Consider the following 16570-nt stretch of genomic DNA (forward strand, 5'->3'; position numbering starts at 1 on the left):
AGTAGAGAAGCTTATACATGGTACACCACAAAGAGAGCCTTATACACGTTGCGCCACACAGTAGAGAGCCTTATACAGGGGACGCCACACATTAGAGAGTCTTATACACGTTGCACCACACAGTAGATAGCCTTATACACGTTGCACCACACAGTAGAGAGCCTTCTACAGGGTGTGCCACACAGTATAGAAGCTTATACACACGGTACGCCACACAGTAGAGAGCCTTATATACGTTGCACCACACAGTAGACAGTCTTATACAGGGTAAGCAACACAGTAGAGAAGCTTATACATATTACAACGGAATCAGTACAAAATCCCGCCGGACAGGATCCCGGCGGTCAGAATACCAACACGGGGATCCTGACCGGCACAATCCTGACGGGGGGGGCGAGTGCAACGCAGCCCCTTGCGGGCTCACGTCCGGCGGGATCTTGACCGCATCCCATTATAACACATAGGGGGGTATTCAATTATTGCCGGATTTTTCATCCAGTCTAAAAATCATCAATTATTGGTAGTTTTTAGGGAAAATGACATTCCCCCTATTCAATGCCTGTGCAGGATTTTTCAACTGGTCGAAAAAAAACGAGCACTAGCGAACACCATATGTTTTTACGAATTTGCAGGTATTTTCGCCCGTTTTTTGGGGTCTGTATTCACCCATGCCAATTCAACAAAAAAAAGTGAAAAGGCATGGGCGAAATGGGATTCAAAAATGGATGAAAATGCCTGCAATTGAATACCCATGGTCGAATTAATGCAGTTTTTTCGGCTAGCCGAAATTGATTACCCCACAAAAGCTTATACGCGTTATGCCACACAGTAGAGAGCCTTATACGCGGTACACCACACAGTAGAGAGGTTTATACACGGTACACCACACAGTAGAGAGGATTATACGCGGTACACCACACAGTAGAGAGGTTTATACACGGTACACCACACAGTAGAGAGGATTGTATGCGGTACACCACACAGTAGAGAGAATTATACACGGTACGACACACAGTAGAGAGCCTTATACACGGTACGCCAAACAGTAGAGAGGATTATACGCGGTACACCACACAGTAGAGAGGCTTATACACGGTACACCACACAGTAGAGAGGCTTATACACGGTACACTACACAGTAGAGAGGATTATACACGGTACACCACACAGTAGAGAGGCTTATACATGGTACACCACACAGTAGAGATGATTATACACGGTACACCACACAGTAGAGAGCCTTATACGCGGTACACCACACAGTAGAGAGGATTATACGCGGTACACCACACAGTAGAGAGGATTATACACGGTACACCACACAGTAGAGAGAATTATACACGGTACGACACACAGTAGAGAGCCTTATACACGGTACGCTAAACAGTAGAGAGGATTATACGCAGTACACCACACAGTAGAGAGGCTTATACACGGTACACCACACAGTAGAGAGGCTTATACACGGTACACTACACAGTAGAGAGGATTATACACGGTACACCACACAGTAGAGAGGCTTATACACGGTACACCACACAGTAGAGAGGATTATACACGGTACACCACACAGTAGAGAGAATTATACGCGGTACACCACACAGTAGAGAGCCTTATACGCGGTACACCACACAGTAGAGAGGATTATACGCGGTACACCACACAGTAGAGAGGATTATACACGGTACACCACACAGTAGAGAGAATTATACACGGTACGACACACAGTAGAGAGCCTTATACACGGTACGCTACACAGTAGAGAGGATTATACGCAGTACACCACACAGTAGAGAGGCTTATACACGGTACACCACACAGTAGAGAGGCTTATACACAGTACACCATACAGTAGAGAGGCTTATACACGGTACACCACACAGTAGAGAGGATTATACGCGGTACACCACACAGTAGAGAGGCTTATACGCGGTACACCACACAGTAGAGAGGATTATACGCGGTACACCACACAGTAGAGAGGCTTATACGCGGTACACCACACAGTAGAGAGGCTTATACACGGTACACCACACAGTAGAGAGGATTATACACAGTACACCACACAGTAGAGAGGCTTATACACGGTACACCACACAGTAGAGAGGCTTATACACGGTACACCACACAGTAGAGAGGATTATACACGGTACACCACACAGTAGAGAGGCTTATACACGGTACACCACACAGTAGAGAGGCTTATACACGGTACACCACACAGTAGAGAGCCTTATACATGGTACGCCACACAGTAGAGAGCCTTATACATGGTACACCACACAGTAGAGAGGCTTATACACGGTTACGTACACCACACAGTAGAGAGGCTTATACACGGTACACCACACAGTAGAGAGGCTTATACATTGTACACCACGCAGTAGAGAGGCTTATACATTGTACACCACACAGTAGAGAGCCTTATATATGGTACGTCACACAGTAGAACGACGCATACGTCAACATTTACTACCAGGAATGTGAGATAGATACAGATGTAGCCAGTCTCATCGTTGCTGTGATGTGTTGGAACTGCAAAAAGCATCACAGCAAGCTGCAGTGAACGCCGTGCTGTAGCTAGTCACAGCCTCCGTTCACTCTATAGAAGTCTATGGCTTGCGTGCATACACACACACACACGCTTCATAGACATGGGCACACTAGTAGCGCCATCCATGCCGTGATGCATACTCATCGCGGGTTTGATGAGTGTGGCTACATCTATAGATATGGATATACACGCGCAGCAAAACACATACACACAGACACATCCACAGAAAACACACACAACATAAATACAGCTAAACACACATAGCAAAATACATATACAGTATATACAGAAACACACACACAACCATAGCTAAACACACACACACACACACCCACACACACACTCTTTACTTTACATATGTTTTTCCAAAAGTTCCACACTTTGCACCTCCTGGCTGTGGGTTCGGCAAGGCTCCTCACTGCAGAGGCTGAGTACACTGACATGACGTCTCCTCAGGGCTAAAACACACTACCCGGCTTTTGCCGGCCGGGAAAAAGACGGACGGATTTTTCACGTGCCGGCATTGTAATGAACAGTGTGAGGGGTAGGGTCCCTTCACACTGCACGGCCCCGGCCCGGCTGCCGGGTTGCAGCCGGAACTATCCACTGAAAGGTCCGGCTGCCGGGCCGGCGCCGGCCCGTATATGCAGCCAGTAAACCATGTGTGTGAAGGGGAGCTTTCACACACAACGGTTTTTTCTCAAACCGTGTCTAATGCTGCGCATGCGCACAGCATCACACACGGCTCAAAGCCGTCCTGTGTGACAGACTCTGCCGGTTTCTCCCGGATGGCAAAAAGCCGTACAAAGTTTGTCCGGCTTTTTGCCATCCGGGAGAAACCGGCCAGTGTGTTACAGCCCTCACTCTTCTGTACACACACACTGCTGCTGTAACTCCCCCTCCTCCCTCCCCTGTCTCCAAGCATGCAGTGACTCATCAGTCCAGAAAGCTGAGAGCTGCAGCAGCGTGTGGTGCCAAGATGAAGGGTGATGCAATCACCCAACTCACATCACTGGCGCCGGGGGCCGCGTACAGGCTTCCTCATTAGTTAGGACACGCAGCGCATCGGTGGCAGAATCTAATGAGACAGTCTGACTCATAATACTGCTGCCGGCTATGGGCCCCTTCACAGCGCTGGGAGTCGGTGCACTGCACAGTTTGCACTGGCGCAAGTTCCGTAACTGGATTTCACACTGTCTGATGGACCGCATTGTGCAGATTAAAGTCATGGAACCAGGACGGATGCCTGTCAGCCGGCTTGTGGGTGTGTGCCAGAGACTAAGCACATGCAAATTGTGCCTCCAGCTAGCAAGTGACTAATGCAGGGGTGTGCCTGCTTGTCACCTAGGCAGATAGGAGTTGGTGTGCAAAATGTAGATAGGGTGTCAGGAGGGACTGGAAAGCAGACATGTAGGCCGCTGATGCTTTTGGCTAAGAGCAAGTGTAGTATCTGTTCTTATAAGTTTAATATCTGATAGGCTCCCTACCTGGGGTCCATATATTAAATGGATTTTTAGAAAATGGAGATGGGAAAAGAGCTTGCTCTGTCCACTCCACGCTTTGACCAAGTATTGAAGTACTTCCAGGACCGGTGCACCTTTCCTATTCTGTCATCCAAAAATAGACAATTGCTGCTTTTCATCTTTAAGTATGCTTGCGTGTCCATTTTGCAATGTCTTGCACCACCTAAATTTGTCAATTTGCAAAAGGATTACTTTGGTGCACCTTTGCATTCAGGAATATTATTATCTCTTAAAATGTAACAACTAATAAAGGGAGTTAAAATCTGCTCTGCAATGTTGCATTTTGTGTCTAGTTCCTGACTGTGTATTTCACTCCTCCTAGTGCAGGCATGTCCAAACTGCGGCCCTCCAGCTGTTGTGAAACTACATATCCCAGCATGCCCTGACACCGTTTTTCTGTCAGAGAATGCTAAAGTTGTGTCAGGGAATGCTGGGATGTGTAGTTTCTCAACAGCTGGAGGGCCGCAGTTTGGACATGCCTGTCCTAGTGAAAACATTATTAAATGCTACAATGGTACTACATGTATAGTACTACATATACATATACATATAATTAGAATGGGAGGCCTACCTGGATTTCATGGCTTAATTTTATTTACAAACAAACTAGCTTCATTACCCACACAGAAATAAAATACTTAATGACTTACTGGATTTCTGGAGTGTGGCCTATCGGGCCCTCATTGGTGGGCATTGTTTTGAACGCAGAGCAGAAGCAGGAGTTGCAAATCGGCAAGATTAGGAGCCAGCATATAAAAATGATGCTTCACAAAGAACAACTCCCTCCTACTGCTGCCCCTCCCCCCAACTGATTCCAGCCATTAGCTGCAGCTCTAAAGAATGCAGCTGCTAATAGTGACATAATGGAACAATGATGTCAACATTACTTGGCAACATTTTATAGGCCTGCTTTTGTTCACTGACTTAAGTCGGGGGGAGAAGCAGCAGGAGGGAGGAGTTATTCTCTGTGAAGCATCTTATTTTTCTGGTTTCTTCTAATGGAGTAAGTTTTATCCTCCTACGGCCTTTCTGACAATAAAACAATGCCCAAAAGTGAAGGCTGGAAAAGACCTAATCTAAAAATTAAGTAATTAATAAAGCAGTTAATTTGTGCATAGGGAATTCACTCAGTTAGTTAGAAATTACAAGTAATGCACCTAACCTAGGTAGGCCTAGCACCCTGAGTGCAAATTGCAGCCTATAAAAATGCTTTAAATAGATTTAGTGCAATTTAAGCAGACACGAACTAGACACAAAATGTTACATTGCAGAATAACTATCAAGTCCCTTTATCAGTTGTTGCATTTTAATAGATTAACCCAATGAGTGAATGCAAAGTGTACCAAAATAAGCATTTTCAAAAATACCAAATTTAGGCCATTGCAAGACATTTCAAAATGGAAAGCACACAGGCACACACATCATATAACCCGGATCATAAATCAGACATTCCAGAACACTATTGTAGTTCCAGATATTGCAAGCTGCCTGTTTAAATCCCCTTGCCACAGCATTCAAATGCTGAGAATTCCATGGAACTAGAACATTCTGTTGATACTGTCTGATGGACCACATTGTGCAGATTAAAGTCATGGAGCCAGGACGGATGCCTGTCAGCCGGCTTGTGGGTGTGTTCCAGAGGCTAAGCACATGCAAATTATGCCTCCAGCTAGCAAGTGACAAACGCAGGGGTGTGCCTGCTTGTCACCTAGGCAGATAGGAGTTGGTGTGCAAAATGTAGATAGGGTGTCAGGAGGGACTGGCAAGCAGGCATGTAGGCCGCTGATGTTTTTGGCTAAGAGCAAGTGTAGTATCTGTTCTTATAAATTAATATCTGATAGGCTCCCTATCTGGAGGTCATATATTAAATATATTTTTAGAACAGGGAGATGGGAAAAAACCTTGCTCTGTCCACTCCACGCTTTGACCAAGTATTGAAGTACTTCCAGGACCGATGCACCTTTCCTATTCTGTCATCCAAAAATAGACAATTGCTGCTTTTCATCTTTAAGTGTGCTTGCGTGTCCGTTTTGCAATGTCTTGCACCACCTAAATTTGTCAATTTGCAAAAGGATTACTTTGGTGCACCTTTGCATTCAGGAATAATATTATCTTTTAAAATGTAACAACAAATAATGGGAGTTAAAATCTGCTCTGCAATGTTGCATTTTGTGTCTAGTTCCTGTGTGTATTTCACGCCTTCTAGTGAAAACATTATAAAACGCTACAATTGTAGTACGTGTATAAAACTACATACACATATATTCAGAATGGGAGGCCTACCTGGATTTCATGGCTTACTTTTAGTTACGAACAAACTAGCTTCATTACCTACTCAGAAATAAAATACTTAATGACTTACTGGATTTCTGGAGTGTGGCCTATCGGGCCATCATTGATGGTCATTGTTTTGTATGCAGACCAGAAGCAGGAGTTGCAAATTCTGCAAGATTAGGAGCCAGCAAATAAAAAATTATGCTTCACAAAGAACAACTCCCTCCTACTGCTGCCCCTCCCTCCAACTGATTCCAGCCATTAGTGCAGCCCTAGAGAATGCAGCTGCTAATAGGGGGTAATTCCAAGTTGATCGCAGCAGGAATTTTTTTAGCAGTTGGGCAAAGCCATATGCACTGCAGGGGAGGCAGACATAACGTGTAGAAAGAGTTAGATTTGGGTGGGTTATTTTATTTCTGTGCAGGGTAAATACTGGCTGCTTTATTTTTACACTGCAAATTAGATTGCAGATTGAACACACCACACCCAAATCTAACTCTCTCTGCACATGTTAAATCTGCCTCCCCTGCAGTGCACATGGTTTTGCCCAACTGCTAAAAAATTTCCTGCTGCGATCAACTTGGAATTACCCCCAGTGACATCATGGAATGATGATGTCACCATTGCTTGGCAGCATTCTATAGGCCTGCACTTGTTCACTGACTTCAGTTGGGGGGAGGGGCAGCAGGAGGGAGGAGTTATTCTCTGTGAAGCATCATTTTTTTCTGGTTTCTTCTTATGGACTCAGTGTTATTTTCCTACATCCTTTCTGACAGTAAATAAATGCCCAAAAGTGAAGGCTGGAAAATATCTTATCCAGAAATGAAATAAATAATTAATTAAGCAGTTAATTTGTGCATAGGGAATTAACTCAGTTAGTTAGAAATTACAAGTAATGCACCTAACCTAGGTAGGCCTAGCACCCTGAGTGCCAATTGCAGCCTATAAAAATGCTTTAAATAGACTTAGTGCAATTTAAGCAGACACGAACTACACACAAAATGTTACATTGCAGAATAACTATCAAGTCCCTTTATCAGTTGTTACATTTTAATAGATTAACCCAATGAGTGAATGCAAAGAAGCACCAAAGTAAGCATTTTCCAAAAATATCAAATTTAGGCCATTGCAAGACATTTCAAAATGGAAAGCACACAGGCACACACATCATATAACCCGGATCATAAATCAGACATTCCAGAACACTACTGTAGTTTCAGAAATTGCAAGCTGCCTGTTTAAATCCCCTTGCCACAGCATTCAAATGCTGAGAATTCCATGGAACTAGAGAACATTCCGTTGAAGGATTTCATACTGTCTGATGGACCACATTGTGCAGATTAAAGTCATGGAGCCAGGACGGATGCCTGTCAGCCGGCTTGTGGGTGTGTTCCAGAGGCTAAGCACATGCAAATTATGCCTCCAGCTAGCAAGTGACAAACGCAGGGGTGTGCCTGCTTGTCACCTAGGCAGATAGGAGTTGGTGTGCAAAATGTAGATAGGGTGTCAGGAGGGACTGGCAAGCAGGCATGTAGGCCGCTGATGTTTTTGGCTAAGAGCAAGTGTAGTATCTGTTCTTATAAATTAATATCTGATAGGCTCCCTACCTGGGGTCCATATATTAAATATATTTTTAGAAAATGGAGATGGGAAAAGAGCTTGCTCTGTCCACTCCACGCTTTGACCAAGTATTGAAGTACTTCCAGGACCGATGCACCTTTCCTATTCTGTCATCCAAAAATAGACAATTGCTGCTTTTCATCTTTAAGTGTGCTTGCGTGTCCGTTTTGCAATGTCTTGCACCACCTAAATTTGTCAATTTGCAAAAGGATTACTTTGGTGCACCTTTGCATTCAGGAATATTATTATCTTTTAAAATGTAATAACTGATATAGGGAGTTAAAATCTGCTCTGCAATGTTGCATTTTGTGTCTAGTTCCTGTGTGTATTTCACGCCTTCTAGTGAAAACATTATAAAAAACTACAATTGTAGTACGTGTATAAAACTACATACACATATATTCAGAATGGGAGGCCTACCTGGATTTCATGGCTTACTTTTAGTTACGAACAAACTAGCTTCATTACCTACTCAGAAATAAAATACTTAATGACTTACTGGATTTCTGGAGTGTGGCCTATCGGGCCATCATTGATGGTCATTGTTTTGTATGCCGACCAGAAGCAGGAGTTGCAAATTCTGCAAGATTAGGAGCCAGCAAATAAAAAATTATGCTTCACAAAGAACAACTCCCTCCTACTGCTGCCCCTCCCTCCAACTGATTCCAGCCATTAGTGCAGCCCTAGAGAATGCAGCTGCTAATAGTGACATCATGGAATGATGATGTCACCATTGCTTGGCAGCATTCTATAGGCCTGCACTTGTTCACTGACTTCAGTTGGGGTGAGGTGCAGCAGGAGGGAGGAGTTAATCTCTGTGAAGCATCATTTTTTTCTGGTTTCTTCTTAAAGAGTCAGTTTTATTCTCCTACATCCTTTCTGACAGTAAATAAAAGCCCAAAAGTGAAGGCTGGAAAATACCTAATCCAGAAATGAAATAAATAATTAATTAAGCAGTTAATTTGTGCATAGGGAATTAACTCAGTTAGTTAGAAATTACAAGTATTGCACCTAACCTAGGTAGGCCTAGCACCCTGAGTGCCAATTGCAGCCTATAAAAATGCTTTAAATAGACTTAGTGCAATTTAAGCAGACACGAACTACACACAAAATGTTACATTGCAGAATAACTATCAAGTCCCTTTATCAGTTGTTACATTTCAATAGATTAACCCAATGAGTGAATGCAAAGATGCACCAAAGTAAGCATTTTCCAAAAATATCAAATTTAGGCCATTGCAAGACATTTCAAAATGGAAAGCACACAGGAACACACATCATATAACCCGGATCATAAATCAGACATTCCAGAACACTACTGTAGTTTCAGAAATTGCAAGCTGCCTGTTTAAATCCACTTGCCACAGCATTCAAATGCTGAGAATTCCAAGGAAATAGAGAACATTCCGTTGAAGGATTTCATACTGTCTGATGGACGACATTGTGCAGATTAAAGTCATGGAGCCAGGACGGATGCCTGTCAGCCGGCTTGTGGGTGTGTTCCAGAGGCTAAGCACATGCAAATTATGCCTCCAGCTAGCAAGTGACAAACGCAGGGGTGTGCCTGCTTGTCACCTAGCAGATAGGAGTTGGTGTGCAAAATGTAGATAGGGTGTCAGGAGGGACTGGCAAGCAGGCATGTAAGCCGCTGATGTTTTTGGCTAAGAGCAAGTGTAGTATCTGTTCTTATAAATTAATATCTGATAGGCTCCCTATCTGGAGGCCATATATTAAATATATTTTTAGAACAGGGAGATGGGAAAAAAACCTTGCTCTGTCCACTCCACGCTTTGACCAAGTATTGAAGTACTTCCAGGACCGGTGCACCTTTCCTATTCTGTCATCCAAAAATAGACAATTGCTGCTTTTCATCTTTAAGTGTGCTTGCGTGTCCGTTTTGCAATGTCTTGCACCACCTAAATTTGCAAATTTGCAAAAGGATTACTTTGGTGCACCTTTGCATTCATGAATATTATTATCTTTTAAAATGTAACAACAAATAATGGGAGTTAAAATCTGCTCTGCAATGTTGCATTTTGTGTCTAGTTCCTGACTCTGTGTATTTCACTCCTTCTAGTGAAAACATTATTAAATGCTACAATGGTACTACATGTATAGTACTACATATACATATACTCAGAATGTTAGGCCTACCTGGATTTCATGGCTTACTTTTGTTTCCGAAACAAACTAGTTTCATTACCTACCCAGAAATAAAATACTTAATGACTTACTGGATTTCTGGAGTGTGGCCTATTGGGGCCTCATTGGTGGGCATTGTTTTGTATGCAGACCAGAAGCAGGAGTTGCAAATTCTGCAAGATTAGGAGCCTGCAAATAAAAAATGATGCTTCACAAAGAACAACTCCCTCCTACTGCTGCCCCTTTCTCTAACTGATTGCAGCCATTAGCTGCAGCTCTAAAGAATGCAGCTGCTAATAGTGACATCATGGAACGATGATGTCACCATTACTTGGCAACATTCTATAGGTCTGCATTTGTTCACTGACTTCAGTCAGGGGGAGAAGCAGCAGGAGGGAGGAGTTATTCTCTGTGAAGCATCTTATTTTTCTGGTTTCTTCTAATGGAGTAAGTTTTATCCTCCTACGGCCTTTCTGACAATAAAACAATGCCCAAAAGTGAAGGCTGGAAAAGACCTAATCTAAAAATTAAGTAATTAATAAAGCAGTTAATTTGTGCATAGGGAATTCACTCAGTTAGTTAGAAATGACAAGTAATGCACCTAACCTAGGTAGGCCTAGCACCCTGAATTGCAAATTGCAGCCTATAAAAATGCTTTAAGTAGATTTAGTGCAATTTAAGCAGACACGAACTAGACACAAAATATTACATTACAGAATAACTATCAAGTCCCTTTATCAGTTGATACATTTTAAAAGATTAACCCAATGAGTGAATGCAAAGGTGCACCAAAGTAAACATTGTCCAAAATATAAAATTTAGGCAATTGCAAGACATTTCAAAATGGAAAGCACACAAGCACACACATCATATAACCCGGATCATAAATCAGACATTCCAGAACACTATTGTAGTTCCAGAAATTGCAAGCTGCCTGTTTAAATCCTCTTGTCACAGCATTCAAATGCTAAGAATTCTGTGGAACTAGAGAACATTCCGTTGAAGGATTTCACACTGTCTGATGGACCGCATTGTGCTGTCAAAGTCAGAAAAATATCACGATGCACACTACCATATTTGCACCTCATACAGGTCCGCGCTGCGCATGCGTGCGCTCTCCCGTGCGTGCGCATACCCGCTGTTACGTGCACCCGCAGGCGCATGGTATGCGCATTTACGGTAGAGTTTCTGTGTGCCCAGCGTGCGACTCAATCGTTACATATTTTAACTATATAATGTATTTTGTAGATCATGGTCCCCTTGATAGATTCTGAAAGTTTAGTTAATATAGCATGTTCATGGACAAAGAGATCCCTCTTTGTTTGATACGAAGGGTCAGACATGGGTCATACATTGGTGTTTAGTATCCATCGGAAGAGTATTTAATTAGCAATATTCCGGTGTTGGTTTGAAGCGGATTAATCGCTCGTGCGAATAGTTATGGACATAAGAAGTTAATGTACATTTACTATTATTTGCACTTACTTATCCATGCGGCGGGAAACCTAGTTTCCCACCCACCTGAGCAGTTGGAAATGGTCTCAGCCCACCTGTATGAATCAACCTATGACCTTTTGTTATAATGCGAAGACGAATTCCTGTGTCCAATGAACAATGAGATTGTAGGGACCATTGAATTGTATTGTGTGTGGGGCATAAATAGACAAGCCGACCTGATCCAGCTCCCTCTCTTCAACGGTTCTCATCACTGATAATCGGGAGCTGGATATTCAGAAAGGCGCATGCGATCGTTCCCTTTGTGCGTAAGTTTTCTCCGCAATCATATTGTCTTTATTGTTATTGTGAGCCATATCTCTCTCTCTCTCTCTCTCTCTCCTCTTTCCCTTAAACGTAATTGTATTGTATTGTATTTCCTGTGTAGTTATCTGGTTAGTTAGTCAATGTTATATTGTAGTGTATGACTTGTATTGTATTATTCTTTTTCAAGTATAACATTCATATAAGGCGTTAGACCCTAAGCCCAGTATTTGTGTATTTCTTATAGTGTTAAGTATTCTCAGAGCGTCGGTGACGCTCGAACAGCTTTAAAGTTAATAAGGTTACACTGTGTTGCATCTACACTCTATCACTACACTAAGGTTTTCCTGTATAATACATTGTTCATGGTTTACATATAAAGGTTTAACATTGTGAGCGTCAGCGCCTCTGGTGATCTCCTCGTGGTCCCGAGCGTCCGCTACGCTATAGCGAACCATTACGTTAGTCGGCAGCCAATAGCGTGCCTGCCTGTGATCTCTTGGCCATGAGCGAACGTGACGCTTGAGCGTCTCGACTACGGCTAAGCGATTGTTACGCAACATGCGTACCCTTACGGTATTCCATACGTCAATAGCGTACAGTGTTCTTAGACCTCTTAAAGGGTTTTAAATAAGATAAATATTTAGCTTTATCAATTGGCGGCTCGTCCGTCCTTCACATATCTCTGCTAGGTAATTTCAGCAGACATTATCCATCAGCAAAGGGCGGGAGATCATATTCCTCGTAGTGCTGTCTGGATAAGCGTCTGCTTCGCTTAGTAAAGGGTGCTGAGGGAATCCGGAACCGGAGGTAAGAACAACACGCTAGTGTCTTTTAAAACTGTTTATTTCTGTCTTGCGTACGCACACATCTGCATTTCTTTTATTCGTGTATTTTCATATATCACTCTCCTGTTTGCCATTTTATAATTGATAAACGTGCTAAGAGAGATTTGTCGCTATTTCATAGTTAAAGTGTAAAAGTAATACATTAAGGGATAAATTGCAAAGCACGCACGCAGCTCTACCTAAAGATACAAGGAGAGATTGGTGTGGTGTTCGGTAGATGATCGAGGATCATCTACATTGATAAACGTGTAAATTGTGTTACGGTGGATATTTGCTTTGTGTAAACGTGTCTCTAACAAAGGGCTGAGACTCGCGTACGCAACTCAAAGGCCGATGCACGCAGCGTATATTACGCAACGGAGCGTCCGGGTACGCCCACGTAACTCAAATCACACACTAGTGTTATTTTAACAGGCGAAAAGGTGGCAACGCGATAAATAGCTCAAGTCGATTTTAGTGTCCGAAATTTAGACTAACAGATCCTTCTCCAAATTTACAACACATCTGGTCTAAAGGAAAGAAAATTTCTGCGCAGAAATAGAAATAGAAACAAAAGTGTACATGTGGTGAGTGAGTATTTGCAATTATATAAGTTCTACAATTTTTGTGGTTGAACCACAAGAAGTCGAGTTCTCGTGAGGTACATGCATGTAAGTGACGTACATGGTGGCTAGGGAGGCATCCCTTGTTAAACATAAAATTTGAGCATTAGAGTGTAGCAGACCAGGAGGTCACACTGTAACAGCAGACCAGGAGGTCTTATAACAAGACCAGGAGGTCCAGTTACAGCAGACTAAGAAGTCCGCTATAGAGACAAGTAGCACAACACCAGGAAGGGTTGGTGCGGAACCCATATAGGCCATAAAGCTCTGGCTGAAGGAATTCGCAGCCGTAATTTTCGATTCCACTGGTCGCTCCGCACATAAGATTAGTTGCTTATGTGCAGAACGATTGTACTGCACGTAATTGTGTGCATTAGTTAGTAATCTGACCCAGTGCCATTTGTGTACAAAAGGGGTCATAAACGCTATTTGTACATTCTAACGTGATTTGTGTAATTTTTTTATTTTAAGGGAAGTTCGCTGGTCACTAAGGAACTATCCAGCAACCAATAGTTACTGGAAAGAGTAAGTGCTCTGCGGATCACCCTCACATGTTCCAGTAAATAGCGGTTCAGGTCGCAGGGGCCCTGGGTCGAGTACGCCAGCACTAGGACAGTGTGTAGGTCGTATTGGTCGGCGTGGGCGAGTGAGTGGGGTACTCGGTAAACCGCCACCGTCAGCCTATCTTGAACATTTTGGTTTTGTAAGGGTTCGCTGAAGAAAGCAACACCTACAGGTATGGGGGCCAATTGTTCAGGTAGGGGGCGATCAACCTCGGTTCGGGTTGATTCAGTGAACCGACCAATCGGGTCGGCAAGGTACGTAATGTGTGAAAAATACGGTTCACACACAGAAGTTTTATGTGATGAATGGGAGAGAATGACGGTACATGACGGGGAGAAGTTCCCAAGAGTAGGCAGCTTTAGCCCAGAAGTGTTACAAAATCTAAGGAGAAGGATATGTCTCATTAAATCAACAAAGAGACGGATCAAACATTATGATTATTTGCAGTTATGGCAACAGGAGGGTGAAATACAGAGAGGATTGGCTCAGGCGGCGGGATCTAACCCTATCAGGAAACTGATAGCCACGGCACCACCGCCACCTTACGTAACAGGAGAGAAATTGGTTGCGGAGAATGACGCACTAGGGTGTAACAAACAAACACTTAGCAACTGTGTAAATGTTAATAAGTTAACCAATGCAAGTATTAACCCGTGCAAGTTGTACCCTGTTTTGAACTTTCCCCAGGAGTGTGATCAAGAGGACGAATCAGCAACAATATCGGCTCTCTCTCTATCAGCCACCATATCAGAAACTACAGTAGGCACGGCCCAACCCTTAAGATTAGTAACAAAGGCCCCTAGCGGATGACAGGTGAGGTCGTATCTACGGGTAAGTACGGCACCATACACTATGCTGAAACCATTTCACCACAGGCTGTAGAATCTACACAGAATGATGTTGCTAGACTAAATCCTGTTAGGGTAATAGCAGTGCCAAATGGAAAAACTGACACTTCAGGAGTCACTCCTGTTAGGAACATTGCCATGTACAGCCCATTTTCCCGAATGGAATTAAGAACCATAGTGTCTGAATTCCCTGACCCTAGGAAAGTACAACAAAGACAACGTAAAAAGAATACATTTACAGTTAAAGGAGTATTTTCCAGCTGTAGCCAAATGGAATAGAATTTTTTCCATTAAACAAAAAGAGTCAGAAACAGCTGCTGAGTATTTTCACCGGGCACTATTAGAAATGGCAAAATACACTGGCATAGAGGACATTAAAACCAACATAAACCATAGAGAAGTAGCAGTATCTGTGTTAATGGATGGTTTGAAAGAAGCATTAAAAACAAGGGTACAGACCACGCAACCATGTTGGCGAGGTCTGTCGGTGGCTACTTTGAGAGAGGCAGCTATTGATCACGATCGGAATATCACCAGACACAGGGAATTACAAGGTGATAAATTAATGGCCGTAAGTATACAGGCCCTGACCACAAGGCAGCCTTTGTATAAATCACCAAACCCTGTGGGTAAGTCAAATGTGGTAACTTGTTATTCTTGTCATAGACAGGGACACATGGCACGAGACTGTAGAGTGAAAAATTCACAAAAACCATACCAACCCCCTAGACCACGACATGACACACGAAATTGGGATCAGGGTCCACAGAGACGGAGTTATGAGCCACATGCAGGGGAAACAAAAAGATACCCCCCGAACAGAGACTGGCAAGCCTCTGCTAGTTCCCAGTTAACTCCTTCACAAGTAGTTGCTGCCAGCGGGATTCAGGGAGGTCACCATACCCAATAGGGGTGTGGCCATACCTGTAATCTGCAGCCAGTAAAATTGATTGCAAGTCTTGGAAGTGAACCCGAAATTGCAATTAATGTAGCTGGTAAATCATTAAACTTTCTTGTAGATACGGGGGCGGCCAAATCAGTGATAAATTCGACAGTGGGCATGAGAACCACTGGTAAGACAATTCCAGCCATGGGAGCAACGGGAGTAGTCCAGCATTACCCTGTTAGCAAACCAGCCGAGATTACAATAGGGCCTTTACATACCAAGCATTCCTTTTTGCTGGCTGCATTGGCACCGACTAATCTCCTGGGAAGAGACTTATTGTATAAAATGGGGTGCGTCATTTATTGCACTCCTGAAGGTGTATTCTTGGACATACCTGAGAATCACGCTCAGGAAGTGCGAGACATGTTAGACTCCCCATCAAAATTAATGACACATACCGTTATGACAAATAGGACTCCATCCCAAGTAGAAGAAATGACATCCCAGATACCAGAGTCACTTTGGACTAAAGATGGACAGGACACTGGATTAATGGCAAACGTAGCTCCGGTAGTTGTACAAGTAAAAGATGGTAGGATAGCTCCAAAAATCCCACAATACCCTCTGAAGCCAGAGGTGGAGTTAGGAGTGTACCCAGTAATAGAGCGCTTGCTACAACAGGGCATTCTGGTAAGAACATCCAGCACAGCCAATAGTCCCATCTTCCCTGTGAAAAAGAGTGGGGGGAGGGGTTACCGGCTAGTGCAGGATCTAAGGGGGATTAACAAAATAGTTGAGAGTCAGTTCCCCGTAGTGCCAAATCCAGCTGTCATCCTTATGCAAATCCCTCCCACTGCGAAACTTTTCACTGTTATTGACCTCTGCTCCACTTTCTTCTCGGTACCTCTGCACCCTGACAGCCAATATTTGTTTGCATTTACATAAAGAGGA

At 43.3% G+C, this 16570-nt stretch overlaps 4 non-coding genes across 4 annotated transcripts; all 4 read left to right on the top strand.

Annotated features, from left to right (window-relative positions):
* The first annotated feature begins 3960 nt into the window (after window positions 1-3960).
* LOC134960190 (U2 spliceosomal RNA) lies at window positions 3961-4156 on the top strand. The gene has a single exon (XR_010187716.1). It is a non-coding gene; the product is annotated as a U2 spliceosomal RNA (small nuclear RNA).
* Window positions 4157-5844: 1688 nt separating this feature from the next.
* Window positions 5845-6042, top strand: LOC134960522 (U2 spliceosomal RNA). The gene has a single exon (XR_010187773.1). It is a non-coding gene; the product is annotated as a U2 spliceosomal RNA (small nuclear RNA).
* A 1833-nt stretch (window positions 6043-7875) lies between these two features.
* LOC134960322 (U2 spliceosomal RNA) lies at window positions 7876-8073 on the top strand. The gene has a single exon (XR_010187739.1). It is a non-coding gene; the product is annotated as a U2 spliceosomal RNA (small nuclear RNA).
* A 1531-nt stretch (window positions 8074-9604) lies between these two features.
* On the top strand, window positions 9605-9803 carry LOC134960499 (U2 spliceosomal RNA). Its single transcript, XR_010187769.1, has one exon. It is a non-coding gene; the product is annotated as a U2 spliceosomal RNA (small nuclear RNA).
* Window positions 9804-16570: the final 6767 nt, after the last annotated feature.

Source organism: Pseudophryne corroboree, chromosome 1, assembly GCF_028390025.1.
Source record: "Pseudophryne corroboree isolate aPseCor3 chromosome 1, aPseCor3.hap2, whole genome shotgun sequence".
In the NCBI taxonomy this organism is placed as follows: domain Eukaryota; kingdom Metazoa; phylum Chordata; class Amphibia; order Anura; family Myobatrachidae; genus Pseudophryne; species Pseudophryne corroboree.